Consider the following 18,751-nt stretch of genomic DNA (forward strand, 5'->3'; position numbering starts at 1 on the left):
GAATATTTGTTTAACTATGCAAATATGTGTTGTATTTGTTTAATTATGCAAATATGTGTTGTATTTGTTTAATTGTGTAAAGATGTGTTGCATTTGTTTAACTATGCAAATATGTGTTGCATTTGTTTAACTATGTAAAGATGTGTTGCTGTTTTTTACCTTGCCTGCCTATGGTACCTGACTGGTCTAATAAAAAACTGAGCAGCCAATAGTGAGGGAAGAGGTATAGATGGGACTTCCAGGCAGGGAGAGTAAGTAGGAGGAAGAATTTAGGCTCAAAAAGAAAAAACGAAAAAGAGATGTCAGGGGCCAGCCAGACATGAAGTAAGAAAGTAGGACATACAGAATGAAAGAAATGTAAGAAGCCCTGAGACAAATATAGATGAACTGAAACAGGTTAAATTAAGTTAAAAGAGCTAATGGGACAAGCCTAAGCTAAGGCCAAGCATTCATAATTAATAATAAGTCTCTGTGTCTTTATTTGAGAGGAGGTTGGTGGCCCAAAGAAAGTTCCAACTACACTGCTCCTGTAAGTAACTCCAGTAAGCAAGCTGGTTCATCACGTTGCTTTGGCCAAATCCTTCCTGCGATGTGTTGTCAGTTCCTATCTGGGCTGAGTATAAGAGTGTGTGCATTGTGTCTCCACAGACAACAGGAAAGAGTCAGGATCAACTAAATGCAGGTCATCACTCTGTTTCAATGTCTGCTTAGACTTACCACTGCCAGTCTTTTATCAGTTATGAATAGTCAGTAATTCTTATAATCGTATCTTTGTCATGAAAGGCAAGTACCTCCTGATATCATCATGTCTAAGCAATATGGGAGCCACTCTAAGTTCTCATACAGAATTTATTTGAATGTTCTGAAATGTGTGTTTGCATGCATGTGTGGAAATTCATGCGTGCATATCTACGTATACATCCACAGTCAGTGCATAAAGTCATGGCAAGTTTCTTTTGTTTTAGAGAGAAGCATAATTTGTGTCCTTATGGAAACAAGACGGGAAAGTGCAAACACGCCTCTCACCAATTCGTGTTTGATAACTGTTCTAGTTCCAGTCTGTTGCTGTGATAAAAAACACTCTGGGAAAAAGCAACTTAGGGGAGAAACAGATTTAGTTCATGGAGGAATGCTGCTTGCTGACTCCATCTCATGATTTTCTAAGCTTTTTTTTAATATGCGTGTGTGTGTGTGTGTGTGTGTGTGTGTGTGTGTGTGTGTGTTTATATGCACCACATGCATGCAGGTGTCTGCAGGGGCCAGAGGTCATTGGATCCCCTGATTTTGGAGTTACAGACAGCTGTGAGCCACCATGTGGTTGCTTAGCACTAAATCTGGGTCCTCTTTAAGAGCACCAAGTGCTCTTATCACAGAGGCATCTCTCCAGCCCCCTTAGCTAGACTTCTTATACAGCCCAGGACCATCTGTCTGGGGAATTGTGCCACCCACAGTGTGCTGGACCCTCTACAACCATCAAGACAATCCCACAGACTTATGTCTACAGACCAAGCAGATCTAAGCAACCTCTCCATTGAGACTCCCTTCTCAAGTGACTCTGGACTGTGTCAAGGTGAGAGTTAGCACTAATGAGGACAATCATGTAGAACTGACCTGCAAACTCAGGTTGAATAGTAAAAACAAATACCCTGTTTCCAGTAAGGAGCCTGGATTTACTGACGGAATTCTAGTTAAATGGATCGGGATTAACCATTCACAGGAATGAACTATCTGTGCTCTTTTGTTCCATGTCCTAGCCCTGGATTTTTACCTTCCCCGGTGCTGAGGGGGAGGGGAGGGTGGTGGAGTGTCTCTGCCAATAATCAGTGAGTGGCATGGCCTCAAAGGAGAAGAAACGAACACAGAGAAAAGGTCTCCGAGACTGAACTTAGGTGTCCTCGATGCCTAGTCTCTAGACCTGCGTGATTAGAGGCGTGACCTCCAAGGGCAGTGAAGGAATTCATCCTCCCTTGACACAGCTCTGCCCCGGAAGAGGATGAGGACAGAGCTGTACTCTACAGGAGTCAAGTCAGCGCATGGCTGGCCGTCTCGGCCTGGAGCCTGGGAGGCTTTGCAGCCATCCACATAAGGAGCACTGGGAGTGCTCAGGGAGTTAGACTTTCTCCCACACAGCAGCTGGATCCTTCCTGGGTCTCGGCAGTTTTAAATCTAACTTCACAGAGGCCCTGGGGAATGGGAAAGGGGAGCTAGCTTGTGGGAGCCACTGCTACTGTCTGCCTCAGTACAGGGTCCTTAATTCACATCCACTCACTCACACGCTCACCAGTCTGTAGAAGCACATTATAGAAGCATTCAGCCCAGAACTTCTGTCTCCCTCCAGTCCACAAGATCAGCGCCCTGCTTGTCTGTTTTAAGTCCCAAAGTGCCCAGTACAGTCTGGGACAGCATCTTACACGTGGCTCTTGGGTTTGAAACGTAACTCTCTGAAACTCTTTGGCCGGGTTTGCCTTCCAGACTTTCCATCAGCTTGCCCCACCCTCACCTCTCCGGACCGCTCCAGAAAGGATCTCACCACCACAGCTCTGGCCCCATAGCCGCTGGCCCTGGGACCCACATCCTAACCACGCGTGAACTTAAGCAAAAGGCTGACTTATTCTGAATCTTAGCTTTATTCAGTATATCATGCCTCTTCAAAAGCTGCTTTTGTGATTTGATGAGATATGCCTGGTGTGTGTGTGTGTGTGTGTGTGTGTGTGTGTGTGTGTGTGTGTGTGTTTCTTTATTCAGAGTTGAGACAATATCAAAACATTATTTAGTTTTAAGCATTACTCCTTTCAGAGGGACATTGACAACACAAAGTACACAAAGAAAAACCAGCTTGACGACCAAGAAAATAATTATTATCAAATACCAGTGTGCCAAATATTATGTTCATAAGTTTACGGTTGCTTTTGGTGTTTATTCTTCACACACACACACACACACACACACACACACACACACACACACACACAATGTAGCTGGTATTATTCTGACTGCCCAATATCATGGAATTCAGAGTAAGAAAGAAAGGAATTTCATTCCAAGTCAGTTTGACCTGAAAGCCAGGAGTCTTTGCGCTCCATGTCCCTGCCTCTGCCATGTACAGAGAATGATGCACTGGCTGATCTTACCATGTACAAAAGACGATATGCTGGCTGCTCTTACCATGTACAAAAGACGATGTGCCGGCTGCCCCTACCATGTACAGGGGTCCAGCTGCAGAGTAGGGAAGAAAGGCCACTCAGAAGTCTCAGTAGTTCAACCCATTCTAAAGTCCTATGGTTTAATGACCAGCAGGAAATGGAACCAAACTGGAAAGTGTGGCCTTGTAGGTGAACTTTTGTTCCAGCTCTTAGATCTTTGCTGGTATTCTTATCTCTTCACATCTCTTCCTTCCTCACTTGACACAGCTCAGAGCATTTATCATTATCATTATCATTATTATTATTACTATTATTATTCAGAGCTTGTTTATCGATGGAAGCCACAACAGTTGACATGCTGGTCAGAGAGACAATGGCTGAAGGTAGCCCCCAGATGGCTTCTAACAGTGGTGATGATGGCCAGGCTTGGGAACTATCCTGTATACCCATCTTTGTTTTGCACTTTTCCTGTGCCCATTCAAACAAGCCTTGTGGCACCCATGGGAAGTATCTAAATATTCTGCATTGCTGACGTTGCATCTTCCAAAGTCTTGCCTGGCTGTAAAGTTTGATATTCAAATCCTTTAGAACACATTGTTTAGTGTAACATGGTGTCTGCAATAGTGGTCTCTAAGGCTGGCACTGCCTGCCTGGGTTTGAATCTCAGCTCAGCTCCTCGTGGTGTGACTTGAAGATAATGTAGTATTTGTCAATTAGGAGATGGGTAAATTCAAGTAAATTGTACAAGGCTTTACAACTACTGGGTGGTCTTAATGTGTCTCTTCTTAGAAAGTGTTGGTGAGAGCTGTCTTTATGTGTCTCTTCTTAGAAAGTGTTGGTGCTGGCCTGGTCTTTGCAGTCATGTTTGTATCCAGTTGGAACGTCCTTATAGGAAAACTTCTTCCTGCCTGAATAGTCTTTAGGGTCTTTCATATATAAAATCATATCATCTGTAAATAAGGGTACTTTGACTTCTTCCTTTCCTATTTGTATCCCCTTTATCTCCCTCTTTTGTCTAATTGCTTAGCTAAGACTTCAAGCACTGTGTTGAACCAGGAGAGAAGAGAAGGGACATCCTTGTCTTGTTCCTGATTTTAGTGCTTTGAGTTTTTCTTCTTTTAGCATGATGTTGATCTTTGTCATGGGTGGATGGTATGCTTGAATCTTTAAATATGTGTGTTTAAATGGGAGTGCCCCTGGAGGGCAGGAGACTAGTAATGGGCCATGGAGTGGGAAAACTTTGAGAGAAGGGGGGGTAGAATGTGGTGGTATGAAAGCAGAAAGGGGGAGATGTTGCTGGATTCTAACGGCTTCCTGGGGGGGGGGAAGGTGCAGAGTCAACGACACAGACACCGGGAATCAGGTGAAGGTAAACAACAGACTCGTTTATTCAATAATGGGGAAGGCCTTATATCTCCTCCTCCCAGCACCCAGGCTATGTCTCAATCTGGTGGCATTGTGTGGTCATCCCTCGTTGGCTGGGCATGATCGGGAACTCTGACAGCGCCTGTTGTTAGGCCTTCAGGCAGACTCCAGGTTGGCTCATAAGGAAGTACATCATGTGCATGCCTTCACAACTGGTTTGAGCCAATTTCCTCAACCCCATGGGCCTGTGCTACTACAGGGATAATGGAGCAGGAAGGGTTAAATGGGGGAGGGGTGGGCGGAAAGGCAGGGTACTAAAGTAAGCACAGGGAGAATAACTAGCATGAACTATCTTTGAAGATCTCTATGGATGCCTAGAAACTTCTTCAAATATCCATACACACATATAAAAGGTGTTTAAATGGAGTTACCTATGATAGAGGAATAATGACCACTCTCCCTGACACCATAGACTCTCAGATATAAAAGCCCAGTGCCAGACATGGGTTACACCTTCTGAGTTGTTGCCTGGTCAAGGGATAGCATGGGCTTCCGACAAAGTGAATTCTTACTGCTCATTCACCCCCACCCCCTCATTCTCTGCTCTGAGAAAACAGAGGTCCAGCTAGATGCATCACATCATAGGGATTAGGGCCTGGAGAGAGGCTCCCTGAGCCTGGTCCTCCACTCTCTGCCTTCTCTTTCTCCACCGATTTGATTCCAGTCCTTTGGGCACGGTGTCACAGGCTACACTCACTGAAGCTCTGGCTGAAGAGAAGACGTGTCTGACAAGGAGAGAAAGAGTTAGGGAAGTGAGGCATTTGCATGTGTAAGATGAAATCTTCAGCTAATTTTTCGAGTCATTGAAAAATACAGGTTTGTACTGACATGCTATCTCTATGACAATCAGTGACTTGAGAGCCTACACTCTTGTCAACTAAAGTTGGTGTTTTATTTTTTCCCAAATGTCAGTTTCCTATGATAAAATGCCACCTAAAATGCCATGTTACACCAGGCTTGGGGGCCACAGGTCCTCGTTTTTTATCTCAAAGGTTTTGAGAATTATAGTCAAGTGTTTTGTGGCGTGTCCCTTAGCCAGAATGTCTGATGTTGGTCTTGTGGTTGTGTTATGGATCGTGTACATATGATGCTCTGTCACCTCATAGGTGTGATTATCATTATGAATGTTAGGTTTCTCACCAGCCAGGTGCTTACCCGATTATTACGCTAAAAATGATGTTTCTCATTCCCTTTTCTATACTGCATTCTTGGGACAAAAGTCATTATTTGTACCATCTCCTTGAGAATAGAATAACTATTTTTTAAAAAAAATATCTTCAAATTGACTTATTTATCACCTATACAACCTTATTTGTTTGTTCAATAACTTATTTATATTAGTATGGACCAAGAAAGGCAACAATAATACCAACTTGTATCTAACACACAAAAAAATAAAGAATGATATATGAATCAACGTTCTGTTGCAGTTGGCAACAGGCTGTGACAACAAGCATTTGTGCCCACAAAAACTTGTATGCAAATGTTCATAGCAGAATTATTCATAGTAACTCAAACATGGAAACAGCCCAAACATACATAAACATCAACTATACACATACAAATTGTGGTATGTCTTTTTAATGAACTATTATTCAGCCACGAAAGGAATAAGTACTAATACATATTATAACCATCCAGATGAACCTTGAAGGCATGTGAGGTGAAAAATACTAGTCATAAAAGACCAGATATCATATGAGTCAGCACACACAAAAAGTCCGCAAGAACACTCATAGAACAGAAAACAGGTTCTTTCTTATTAAGGGATGAGAAATGGAAGGCTGTTGGAGACTGAGAGTGAGGGGCTATTTGGTGGTTATTTAGAGTTGGGAAGTAAGGAAATGATAGCTAAAAGGTACAGCATTTTTGCCAGATAGTAAGAAAATATCCTAAAATAGAGTGTGAAGACAATTACATATATTGGTAAATTTAATAAAAATATTTGAATTATTCACCTAAATGAGCAAACCATATGTTGCATGAACTGTATATCAATAAAGTTGTCTTAAAGCAGAGGTTCTTTGGTGATTGTCTAGGACTATTAGGAAACACAGATATTTACATTATGATTCATAACAGTAGCAAAATTACAGTTATGAAGTAGCAATAAAAATAATTTTATGGTTGGGGGTCACCACAACATGAGGAACTGGATTAAAGATTCACAGTGTTAGAAAGATTGAGAACCACTGCTATAAAGCACCATGCCCATTGAGAAATACAATTTGTCTCTCTTAGACTAACATGGAGCTGGCTGGAACTTTGCTTTGGAGGCCTGGTTGATCTGGTATGGGAACAGTCAGGGGTACACATCATTTCAACACACTGGGTAACCACCCCAAAGCACTCACACGTGGTCTATAAGTCACTACAGTGGTTTTTGCATGTTTTCTTACTATGTTGTGCTTCACTGGCAATATCAATTTACCTCCTTCCTTTAAGACCACAAAAAGAGATGCAGCAGGGAAAGAAGAACGTGAAACATTCTAGGTGGAAAACAATCTAAGGTTAAAGCATGGGTCTAGTGCTCTCCAAAGAAGAGCTATATGGGGAGAACAAAGCATCAAACACGCACGCCCTCATCAACACTACACAAAACAGTACTCTATACCCACGTGTAGCTCACCCTCATCCCGTCCTTCATCAGCTTGATTACCGTCTCCTCTAAGAATCTCTGGCCCCACACTGTTCAGCCTAAGGCTCAAAGAAGTGGGCTATTTAAACATTAAACAGAGCCAGATCGACATAAGGGGAGCTACAGCTTGAAGCCAGTGAACTCGAACTTTTTGGCAGATTCTGACCGGCAAATACATGCCCCTCTTACTGAGCAGAGATTAGCTCATCATTTGTCTGTGGAGTTGGCCCAGGGCAATCGTTTATTTCCAAGTCCCATCTGCATCCCTGCCATCCCCAATGAAATGGGCTTGGCTCCCTACCAGAGACACATTTTCAAAGAAAACTCAAGGAAGTGCCTCCAGCGTTCGTCACCACCTGGCAGCCTGCTCTTCGCTTAAATAGAGCAGAAGTGAACTGGGAGTGGGAAGGAAGAAAGATCTTGACTGAGGCCTGCAAGTGGGGGACGGAGGCGCGCCAAAAGCAATGTTTTCCCTGTCATGAAGTCATACGTCAGGGTGATGTGGGGAGAGCCGGTGGGGCTGGCTGCTGATTCCAGGGTCAACAGGAGGAGCTGATGTGTTTGGGGATGGCCGAGAGAGGAGGAAATCTTCCAGCCCAAACAGAGCTTTGTTATTCTCGGCAGAGACCGTTGGAGGTTAGGGCTGCTTTCACTGTTGGACTGACTGTCCATCTGAGATTGACACAGGAAGGAAATATGAAAGGCAGAGATGTGAGGGGAACTCTTTGAATGAACAGTGCCGGACCAACGTTTTGCAGTGTTCTGGACCAAAATTCCCAATTCGGCTTTGCTTCCCTGGCCAGGATCTATGGAATTCACTCCTGTTCTCCCAGTCTTTCCACTCCCTTCTTCCTTTGGTGTTATCTAGACTACTGACCCTAATTTCTAAAAGTCTCCTCTGTGTTCCATAGATGATCACGGTTTATACAACTATAACCACTTGTCTGGCTGGGTGGTGGTGGCAAACCCCTTTAATCCCAGAAGCAGGTAGATCTCTGAGTTCAAGGCCAGCCTGGTCTATACAGCAAGTTCCAGGATAAGAAGAGCTACAAAGAGAAATTCTATCTCAGAAAACCAAACCAAACCAAAACACAGCTAGCCATTTGTCAATCAAACCACATCTCTTAGACTATTTTCTGAATCTCAGAATTGACTGTCTTTGTTAGTTTGGGCTGCTCTAGACATGCACTGTGGACTGGATGGTTCAAACAAGGTTTGTTTCTCCTAGTTCTGGAGGTTAGAAGTTGAGATTGGGGTACTAGCATGCATGGGCTCTTAGGGAGGGCTCTTTTCCTGGGTACGTCCTCATATGAGCTCTTCCTGATACAAAGGCATGGGGACAGAATAGGGATGGGCTGTAGAGGTAGGCAGGGAAAGGGGAGGAGAGAGGAGAGAGGTCCTGTCCCTTCCTCTTTCTGTAGAGATGTTGTCTCATTGAGGAGACTCTACCCTTACCCTCTCATTTAAAGCGAAGTACCTCCTAAAGACTGTGCCTACAGACACATTAGAGACCAAGGCTTCAATACATCTCTTTGGAGAATGACACAGACTTTCGATCCCTAGCAGATCACCAGCCACAACCTATACTTGCTAAGGTCTGAATGTGTCACCTCAAATTCCACTATGGAAACACAAACACACCGTGATAGTGTCAAGATGTGAAGACTTGAGGAGCATGACTAAGGCATGTGGGCCTTGTCCCCATGAATGGGGTTAGGACCCTTGTCTCGGGCTGGAGTAAATTTATTCCCTTCGGCCCTTCTGTCACGATAGCATGTAGTACTTGTCCCTTTAACCACCTGCCTCTTGATATATGAGGGCTCAGGAGTTTGCACCTTCTGTGCCTAGGGCCTCCCTCATCAAGCAGCGCCCTCCCAAATGTCAGAGGCAAAAACCTTGATCTGGAACTCTCCAGCCTTCCACGCTGTAAAGCTAAATTTCTATCAATCATGAAATGCGAGACTGCAACTGTCACTCATAAGCTGTCACCTGGGCTTGGAGGAGTGACTCGGGGTAGGGAGAAGGCGGGAGCGGGTGGGGGTGCATTCCTTTTCCTCCCCTCTTCTTTGATCTTTCAGCTTTCTGGGCAAAGGTGATTCCATCTGCCACAGGCCTGGTCACTAATGGGAGTGGTGGGGCCGGGTAAAGAAAAGCAAAGGTCCAGACGCAAGAATGGTAGCAGAGAACCAGTGCTACCAACATCAGCAAGTTCAGGAAAGCACACAGCTCCTGCAAAGTCTGGAGTGGCTCCTTCCTGCCCCTCACTGTACCCCAAAGCCCTTGAACACCCCCAGAGGAAATCCCCACTTACACCCAGTACTCAGCAGCAAGTACTGCGTGCAATGGCACCTTCGAGGAGTCTTGGCAGATGTTTCTGTTCACCGACATCAGGGAAATCATTTGCCAGGCGCTCTGGCTTTACCAACCCAGTATCTCATTTGTACTAATTTGCCAGTGATGTGAGAAACATCAGTCTAGCAAACAAAGCAAGCAAAACCCCAGAAGGTCCCCCAATCCACACTCACCTCTTTGGTAATCCTGTACAGGTCTATAGATGTGATCATGGACTTTTTGCCTACCAGCTGCAAACTATCAGTTATGAACAAACATTTTCTCTGTTCTGTAGATAACACCTTAAAGGACTTTATAACTAGCATGGTTCCTAGAAAATTGCCTTGCCTGGACTGTTTAGCAAGTGATAACATAACTGATGGTGTCTGTGGATATTTAATGAGAAAGAACCAAGATAAAGTCTGTATCTACCAATAACTGCTCTTGTTTCAGGCCAGCTGAGCCAGGCTTTGAAAAACAGCGGTGTTTCTATACGTGTGTGTGGCTGTCCCCTGAGCATCACATTACAATTAGACCACACTCTGCTGGGTGGAACTGAAGGATGCTTCATAGGTGAGTTTCCAAGTTGGTCATTGGTGGACAGTGGTGACTGGGGAGATGGAGCAGCGGGCAAAGCACTTGCCACACAAGCCCTGGATCGGACTGACCACAGGCTCTGTGCAAACAGAAAATGCAAGCCGAGGTAAACATTTAAAGTTATCTGGAGAAATACTACATGTCTTCTTGTATATGTAGGATCTAGACTCGAAAAACAATAAGATGTGTCTTAGTTAGGGTTTCTATTGGTGTGAAGAGACACCATGACCACAGCAACTCTTACAAGGAGAACACTTGATTGGGGTGGCTCACTCACAGTTTCAGAAGTTCAGTCCACTACCATCATGGCGGGGAGCATGGCAGTGTGCAGGCAGACTTGGTGCTGGGAGTAACTGAGAGTCCTACATCTTGCAAGCAAGAAAGGCAAGAAAGACAGAAAGTTCACTGAGACACTGGGCAGTATCCTGAACATAGGAAACCTCAAAGCCCGCCCCACAGTAACACACTTCCTCTAACAAGGCCACACCCACTCCAACAAAGCCACACCTCCTAATAATGCCACTCCCTAAGATATTATGGCGGCCAATTACATCCAAACCACCAAAACATGAAGGTGGAAGAGAGGCTGAGAAGAGAAAGGGGACCAGCTGGTTGGGAACAAGAGACAGTAACTGAAGTGAAATTGACTGAAGTACATTGTTATATCATGCAGGAGATGTAGAAAAAAAAATGTGGTTGTGAAACCCGTTATTTTGTATACTGAATACACTTGAAAAATAATTACGAAGATTTGAAAACTGCCTGGATCTAGGCATGGTAGTAAATGCCTACAATCCCTGGCAACCAGGAGACCGAAGCAGGGAGATCAGATGCTTGAGTTTAACCTTGGCTAAAGAGCAAAAATCTATCCAAAAAATGAAACAAAACACACTGAGCTTTGAATGTGCACACTAACTCACGCACAGATCTCTTGAATGTGCACACTAACTCAGGCGTAGATCTCTCGCTGCAGGAGCTCCTGATGGCTCACAATGTTGAAGGTGACCTCTGCTTGCTGTTAACACCCAGCTGTGGAGGTTCAGGAGTAACCTGAAGGAAGCCTGCTTTGTGAACAAAAATAAGAATTGAAGTTTCCGGTTATTACTGTAGAGAATTCAGGGGCACACACTAAATAGACTTTATTAGTCCAAACAAACAAACAAATACATAAACAAAACAGTAAAAATCACAACCCTAGGGAGGATTAGGATTTAGATTTGATGCACCTAGTATCTTAAATGTCCAGTTGTTTGTGTTGTTGCTGTTTTAAATGACCAGAAATGCACACCGATGGGAAAATAGGTCATACAGAAGAAAATACCATCCAAGGAACAATCAGAGTCTAAGAAATACCAAAAGTTGGAAAGAAAAGGCCTCAGATGGTGCCTGGAATCCACATGCAAAAATAAAAGCAGTAGCAGAAGTTACTTTGTCAGAGACAGGAGAGACAATAGCAACTCATTTTTTTCACTCTCCTCTTAATACTTTCAAAATACAACTGCAAAGAATACACACACACACACACTATATATATATATATATATATATATATATATATAGTGTGTGTGATATATATATATATATATATTGTGTGTGTGTGTGTGTGTGTGTGTGTGTGTGTGTGTATGTATGTATGTATAAAAGAGGGCCTGGGGATATAACTTAGTTCCTAGGAACTTAGTTCCTAGCGTTTCCAAAGCCCTATATTTGATACCCAGCACCTAATATATTGATACATCCCTATAATCCTAGCATTTTGGAAGTAGATGCAGGAAAACTAGACATTTGAGATTATTCTCAGCAATACAGCAACTCTGAGACCAGTCTGGGTTATACAAGACCCTGTTTCAATAACAACTGAAGAAGAGGATTTCAATGATTCTCTGTCAGTGTTCCTTAGCTTTAGTTGTGAACTTGACACAATCTAGAATCCCCTGAGAAGGGGATCTCAGTGAGGAATTATCTGGATTAAGTTTTTCTGTGGGGGTTTATCTTGATTATGTTCATTGAAATGGGAAGACCTGCCCACTTAGGGTGGCGCCATTCCCTAGGCAGGGGATTGTGAGCTATGTCAGAGTGGAGAAAGTGAGCTGGCACCAGGATGCACACGTTGCTTCATGGCTCTCTGCTCTTGACTATAGATGTGATGCGACCAGCTGCTTTCATTCCTGCCACCTTGATTTCTGCTAAGTGATGGATCGTAAAGTAGAATTGTGAGCCAAATAAACACTTTCTCTCTTAAATTGCTTTTGTCAGAGTTTTAAATCACAACAGGAAATAAAACTAAGATGCTTAATCCTAATCCCTGTGGAGGATCAATGTAGTCTGGGATGTCCTTGCTGGAGTGGTAATCTGTGCAGTCAAGGCCACTCAGAGTCAGGAGCAGGAAGGGCAGAGAGCCTCATCTATAGGAGCCACGCTCATCCACACCATTGTTTAACTATGGGATCCTCTAACCCTGTGGGATATCCTTGCCTCTCTTTTCTCAGACTTCTTTGGTCAGGACAGTGCACTTTTCTGAATGTATTCTGTCATGCCCTAACTTTCAGCTAGACACCCAGCCTTGGTCAGTTTTGGCAAGCTTAACTACTTTTGTACTTGGTTTAGTAGAGATTGTATGAGTTCCCTAAGCAACCAAAGGCAGGTTAAGTATTTCCATAATCTCTCCAAGATTTTGTCTTGCTCCTTTTTACATCGCTGGCACATCAAGCGTGAACAAACATTGGTTGAATGAAGGACTAGAAATCAGACAGTGATGGGTTCATGGTGTCTGGACTTAGGGCTTCTGGAAGACTAAGTTATAATCTTTCAGTAATTAGGTATGTTCAGAAAAGCAATAATAATTGGTTACCTTGCTCATCTTGCTGTCAGACATCAGTCAATGTCATCTTAACATGTACAGATGTCAGGAAAGAAGAAAAACTTGGAAGGCTGGGTAACTAATGGAATGAAATTCATTCTGTTAGAGAATCTACAGTTGTTTTATTCTCTGTTCTTTCCATCAGAAGGGCCCATGGTCTTTTATATAACCCTAACTTCTAGGCTGAGCAATGATTTTAGACTGCTGGCTTCTAAAAGTTTGAATCAATTAACCAAAAGGAGAGGAGAAGTTCTCAGACAGATGCCAAAGAAGAGAATACTGTTTACCATCAGGGATGAGGTGAATGTTGCTCATTCACTTCGGATGTTGTTATTATAATTATTAGTGTTTAACTCGCAATTCCTTTTAAACTCGTGTGTTGAGATGAGCATCTCTTACCTTATATCTCCTTTCCCCTTTTCATCTCAGCAGTTAGGAGGCGGCAGGCTGGAGATGCTGTTCGGTTGTCATGGGAACTGCTCATCAAAAGCAAGTGCTGAAGACCGGGGGCAACAGGGTGGAAATGATTGAACAATTGTGAGTACCAGCTCTGGTTACAGTCCAGAAAGGCAGCTGAGGAAAGCTAGACCTTAGAGAATCACAGGTATGTCCCCAAACTCTCACTCATCTCTAACACCTCAACATGCCCTCTGCCACTGGTTTAGAGAATTACCAAGCGAAAACACTGGAGATGGGAGGCAGAAGTCCAGCCGGGAGGAGGTAGCTCCGACTTCCCTTTTGGATGTTAACTTCTTAGGAATTACTCTGCTGTGGCTGTGGCTGTGTTTTGCAGAGCATACCAGGCTTGAACAGATGCCCTCTGAACTGCAAGGCAGGCAGGCACATGCCAGATGTGTCATGGAGCAGGCTGCGCCCTGTGCTCAGCACCATCTGGAGGCACAGGCTGGAGGAAGGCCACTTAGCTTTTTGTCCTTTTGTGAATTCATCTTCCAAACACGGGTGTCCGTTCCAGGCTGTTTGTACCTATTTGACTTTTGTAGAAAGACACAGCCCTCAGACACAGCAGTTCCCTCTTCACGATATGAATGAGGGACTAAAACTTTATATAACAACAGAGACATTTTCTGCATTCATGAGGGTCTGGCACGACAATAGTTCAGAGAATGGCTTTGTCATTGTTGTTTTGGTTTTGGCTTTCAGTTTTTGTTTTGTTTTGTTTTTTGAGAGAGAGTCTCACTATGTTAGACTCCCACCAGTCTACAGAAAGACAGAATTTGTGTGTGTGTGTGTGTGTGTGTGTGTGTGTGTGTGTGTGTGTGTGTGAATGTTTTGAATGTAAGAAATGAGAAGTTATAGGTTCAGGGCCCTTCTTCATGCTTCCAAATAAAGAAAAGAAATGCATAGGTTTGTAGGATTTTTTTTTTTTTTTTTTTTTGCACCCACTGGTGAGTATATATTTGAGATGCAGGGCCTTAAATTCCAAACTCTGACATTCCTCTTGTAGGCTTGTGAGGCCTTTGGAAAATGCAGTCTCTCAGAACTTCCATATTTTGATCTGTAGCCTGGAATGGTACCAATGGATGATGCAGATATTTCATCTGAATCGAGACCTTCTCTGTACAGGGAAGGCAGAGAGGCTCCCAAGAAAGTTACAAGAATCTCCCACGTTATAAACTCACAAGGCCCCTCCTCGAGGCCTGTAAGTGCTAACCAGTTGCTGGGCTCGAGGCGACTCTTTGGTGGAGCTGCCTGCAAACTGTTCAGAGAACTCTGGTGGTCCGGGGCTGTGAGGTGCTACAGCTGCCCACACCGCTGTAACTCCAGTGGGGTCACAGCTGGTGCCCAATCTCCAGTGAACAGATGTTTGTTCCCCGAGAAATGTCACGCAGTACCATGTGGGCACACAATGAGAACCGAAAGAGACATCTGTGAACTGTCTACAGGGCTCTGGGACTGGTGTGGGGGAAGGGCGTCGGCATCACTCTCTCTTTCTCCTTTAGTTTTCATTCTTGGCTCTTCTGTAGCCTGACCCTGGTGAGAGTATTTATGCATCAGTACAAATCAGAACCTTGTTTCCAGTCTCACTGGGGCTGCTAATTAGCACACCCCTGTGCCTGTCTCACAGTGAGCTCTCCTTGGGACGGCGATCATCATGCAGTAATTGATGACAGTCCATTGCTTTTCGAAAACACTCAGGCTCAGCATTAACCACAGAGGCAGAGAAAAAAAGCAACTGTAAACAGATTTAGAGTGTCGATTTCACTAATATGTCCGATGATCATGGATAAAATCAGAAGAAAGTGTGTGCTTAGTCAGCAGACGCCTTCTAAAAGCAAACAGTAGGCCAGGTGTGGTGGCACAGGCTTCTAATCCCAGCATTTGGGAGATAGAAGCAGGCAGACCTTTGTGAGTTCCAGGTCAGCCAGGGCTGCATATTGAGACCCACCCCCGACCCCATCTAAAACACAAGTGAATGTCTGCTCACAATCCAGCCTTTCTTGCCCTTGCACATGTGACTTAGAAGATCAGTGAGGACTCACAAGGCAACAGTTTGACTCCTGTCCCCGAAGACAAGTTTCACTTTCCACTTTAAGACAATGTTAAACAGGGGCCGGGGCCCAGCTGGGAGAGAGCTTGTCTAGAATGGTCAAAGCCCAGCAACACGTACAATGAGGCATGGTGGCGCACACCTGTTACCCTAGCGGGAAACCGAAAGAGCAAAAGCTCAAGGTCGTCCTCGGTTACATAGCAAGTTCTAGGATACCCTGGGCTATATAAGTCCATCTCAAATTAAAAAAAAAAAAGATAATGTTGAACACAGTAGGTTTTTTAACAGACTAAGGGTTGGACGTGTAGCTCTCCTGCCTGGACTGAAATGCTGAGATTTCTCCAAAGAGTCAGGTTCTGGAACTGAATCTTAACCCAGAGCATAGATGCATATCCTGTGTAAGAAAAGCAGACCAGTGTTCCTGAGGACATCATGCCACCACATCGGTTCTCACACTTGTCTCAGCCAGTCCCTTTCCTGTTACCCATCTGATAGAAGTGAGAAAAACCCTATTTACAAATTAATCCTCTCTCCCTCCCTGCTTTCTATTCCCACTTCTTTTTCTTAGTCCCCTGCAAACCCAGCGAAGAGCCGACCTGCAGAGGGAAGATGCTGTCTTGGCTGAGTTGGCAGGGAGATGGCTGGGATACAGGCAATCCGAGCTCCGGAGATGCCAAGCGTAGCAAGAGGGGTGGAGGAGTCTGGGTAGGAACACTGTCACCACCATGAAGTCCAGGAGTGCAGAAGGCATGGAGGTCCTTGTGCTCACAGATAAGCACTAGGGGAACTGGGAATGTTAAACACACAGGATTGTCTCTTCAAAGAGAGAGATGAATAACCTGTTTTCCACCCAGAAGGCTGGGAGTGGACATGGTTTATAGCCAGTGACCTTTGCACTATCTATGTGGCTGAGACCACACCAGATCCTCCCTGGGACCCTTATCATGAGCTTGTCAATCTATAGAACCCACCTTTATGGAAGATGTCACATAAACATTATAAAGAGCTTTGATACAGTCCTGTCTTGGGCTTTACCGTGTACATGGGATTGAGTTCTTTATCACCAGGAAATTTTTCACCGAATTGTGCTGTTCTTAAATATGCCGAAAGTAAACCACTCAGGGTCAGACTCTCAGTGTGAACCAACACCGGCTACTGAGCTGTGTTGAACAGAACTCCTTCTAGCGTCCTCGGATTGTCACTCTGCCACTCCGCTGGCCATGCTGCTCGCAGAGAGCCCTGCCTAGGAGCACGGGGCAAAGATCTCACCGAGGAACTGGAGAAAGCCAAGTAGGATGGTTTCCAGAAGCCACACTGTCGGGAGTGAGAGGTGGGAAATCGGGGAATCAGGTGACGAGGAATTAAGGAAGCCCTCAGACTTCGGTGGCCAAGGTAAGAGACTGAGTCACTTGAATGCAGTGTGAGTCACGAGGAAGAGTGTAAGTCAAAATCAGGGGACTAGCTTGGGGCAAGCTGTCCGGCCCAGGAATTTCTGACTGAAGAAAGATTAGAGTGAATCCCACGCAGCAAACAGCTTTCTTTAGTCATGACATCTACTGTGAAAAGTACGGTGACCTAGAGCAGAGTGCTGGAGTCAGCGTGTGTGTCTGCAGAGCGACCTCAGGGTAAGGCTGGCTTTGCTCCACTAAACTGATCCAGCTTTATCAAACCACAATGAGCAAATCGGTTCAAATGCTTCATAGGTGGGCAGCAGTGACTGCTTCTGCTCGAACATTTTGTTCTCAAGCTCATGAATGCGACGCCTTTGGTGCGGCCCTCTTTGCCTGTCATATGACTTTGACCTGAAACGTTTGGGTCATTCCAATAGCAAAACACTAAACCAGGGACCCGAGGCCCCAAATGGGTGACTGTGACGGTTGGCTTACTGTCAACTGGACACAGTCTAGAATCACCTGTGAGAAGAGTCTCCGTGAGGAATTGCCTTCATTGGGTTGGCCTGCAGACAGGTCTGTGGGAGGCTGCCTTAATTAAGTTCATTGATATGGGAAGATCCAGCCCACTACGGGCAGCACCATTCCCTAGGCAGGGGGTCCAGAACTATACAAGAGTGGAGAAATGGAGCCGAGAGTGCAAGCGAGCGTGTACGCATTTACTTCTCTGTGCTCTTGACTGTGAACGTGATGTAACTAGCTGGTTGAAGTTCCTGCCTTGATGGCCCCACAATGATGGACAGTAACCTGGAATTGAAAGCTGAAATAAGCTCTTGTCTTTCTTACGTTTTTTGTTTGTCTGTTTTGTCATGGTATTTTATCATAGCAACAGAAATGAAACTAGAATGGTGATTCATATTTTATACAGATCCCAATTTACCCATAATCAAAAGTAATTAGTAGACTACACATGGCAAACTCTTCTCCCCCAATTCCAAGACTTCAAGGTCTTGCTGTGAGGTGCTGACTCAACTCAGTATTTATTGAGCACATACTACGTGCCAGGTCAGGAGCAGGGAGCTATGGGAATTCAACTGACTAGCTTCATTGGTTAAAACATAGTATTAATAAAGTCTATGACACAGTTTTAAGTAATGTGAGCTAGCATCAGTTATATATACTATTTTGGCATGGTGGTATTACAAGTCTAAATGATACATATTTGGCCCATGTTTGCGGGAACCAGGCAGATTCTCTTTCCTAAGGATCCGACTCCTGTCTGGGCACGCAGTGACTTGGAGACTGTTGCCCCTGAGTCCTGTGGAGACTGTGTCCCATGGCTTCTGACACCATGAACCCATCATGATGGTGTGTGGGGTCTTACATGGAGACTGTCAGTGGACCTCATTCCAGACTCACTGAGGCCAGCGCTTAATTCTTCCTTTAGGATCATTCCAACAAGTTCCAATTTCTCACTTGAGATGAGTTTTGTTTGCTTCAATTGAGAGGGAGAGGAGGAGAAAGAGGGGAGAGGGAGAAGGAAAGAAACATTTTTAACTTCATCTCTGGGCTGAAGGTGTGAGCTAGAGTCTCCTTTACTCACTCATAAGGCACACGTGCTCCAGAACTGGGTACATAATTGAAGATGTACACAGTATTTTAATCAGAAAGGCATTTATCACTTTATTACAAATTCAATGTGGCATTATGCCACACAGATTAACCATGTCCTTCATAAACCCTTTTCTCTTACAGAGAAAGATAGTCATCACTACAGACACAGCTTGGTGTATATTTATTCATGAATTTCTCAAAATGGGATCCAATTGTACACTGCTGCGAGACCTTTTAATTTTC

The 18,751-nt window shown here is 44.4% G+C and overlaps 1 long non-coding RNA gene across 1 annotated transcript; it reads right to left on the reverse strand.

The window, feature by feature from the left end:
- Positions 1–4,517: 4,517 nt before the first annotated feature.
- On the reverse strand, positions 4,518–13,767 carry LOC143267855 (uncharacterized). Its single transcript, XR_013043482.1, has 3 exons — positions 13,394–13,767; positions 12,986–13,073; positions 4,518–5,293 (listed from the first exon to the last, which is right to left on the reverse strand). It is a non-coding gene; the product is annotated as an uncharacterized LOC143267855 (long non-coding RNA).
- Between the last annotated feature and the right edge of the window lie 4,984 nt (positions 13,768–18,751).

Source organism: Peromyscus maniculatus, chromosome 11 (genome assembly GCF_049852395.1).
Source record: "Peromyscus maniculatus bairdii isolate BWxNUB_F1_BW_parent chromosome 11, HU_Pman_BW_mat_3.1, whole genome shotgun sequence".
NCBI classification, from domain to species: Eukaryota; Metazoa; Chordata; class Mammalia; order Rodentia; family Cricetidae; genus Peromyscus; species Peromyscus maniculatus.